The sequence below is a fragment of the Drosophila biarmipes genome, chromosome 2L (genome assembly GCF_025231255.1).
Source record: "Drosophila biarmipes strain raj3 chromosome 2L, RU_DBia_V1.1, whole genome shotgun sequence".
In the NCBI taxonomy this organism is placed as follows: Eukaryota; Metazoa; Arthropoda; class Insecta; order Diptera; family Drosophilidae; genus Drosophila; species Drosophila biarmipes.
This window is the reverse complement of record NC_066612.1, coordinates 14,294,184-14,295,379: the sequence shown is the minus strand read 5'-3', so window position 1 is coordinate 14,295,379 and position 1,196 is coordinate 14,294,184.

The window sequence follows — 1,196 nt, the reverse complement described above, 5'->3', positions numbered from 1 at the left end:
CATGTGCACTTGTTTTACTGCCCCGAAAAGGGCCAGACAGCGGTATATTGCAGTGATGTCAATGGTAATCGTCATGAGCAAACATATTGTCAGAGTTATTAGCGGGCCGTTCATTAAAATACCAATGTGGAAGGAAGCCGGCGGCAATCAGGCGCTTTTTTATTGCGATTGCGACAGTGGCCGGGCAATTACTTTAACTGTGCCGGGGTCCAGGGCTTCGGGGACTACGTCAGCAGTGTCCCACGATGGTGTAATGTCCCGATACCCTGAGCACAAAGGGTGCTTCAGTGCTCCAAAAAGAATTGGTAATGCTTACCACGATGTTTGAGGATAGGTATTTGGAATCGGTAATATTGATGATATTCAAGAGCTCAGATCAAATAGCTATAATAAGCAAGGGTTCATTAAATTACAAAATAATAAAAAAACGATTTTTCTCTGACTCTAATTTGTAAAACAAAAATGTATATTAATTCGAAATTACAGGGCAAGCAAAAGATGGTCAAGCCTCGCAAAAAGGTTCTGTTCGTGTTGTGTGTATTGTGTGGCAGCTGACAAAAAATCAAAAATGAAAATAAAAATAAATCTGATAAGCGAAAATTACAAAGTAAACTCAACAGCATGGCGAAGGCACACAAAGTTGCCTTTGGGTTGAATGCGTTTGGGTGGCATTGGTCGAGTGTGTTTGTTGGTAAGTGTGCTGCTGAGTGCCTGTGTGCGTTCGTCATTAACGAGGTCATTGGTAAGTAAGCTTGTTTGATGTGCCCTAGACATGTAATCCAGGCAGCGGGCCAGCAGGACACGGGCGGGGAAGTCAAACAAACGCAGCCCCGACAGCCAGCTGGCCGAGAAGAAGGAGCCACAGGGCTCCAGTGCTGCCAAATAAATTAAGGAAAGGTTTTCCCATAATGAAAGGGAATATAAAATAAGAAAGCCTGATTGAAGGTTTTTTAAAGCCTCGATACTTAAGATTGGCTTATAAACTTCCAAAAGCTCTTTATCTTTCATTATGATTTAAAAGACTACATTTAAAATTCAGAAGAGGATTCCCATTTAATCCATCATAACCAATGATACCAATTGCATTTATCTTTTGGAACCCAAGCTAACCTCAATAAAATTCGAAGTAAAAAAGTGTTGGTCTTATATACATTTTGTGACTCCCATAATCAACAATTAAACCATTGATTTCTTTA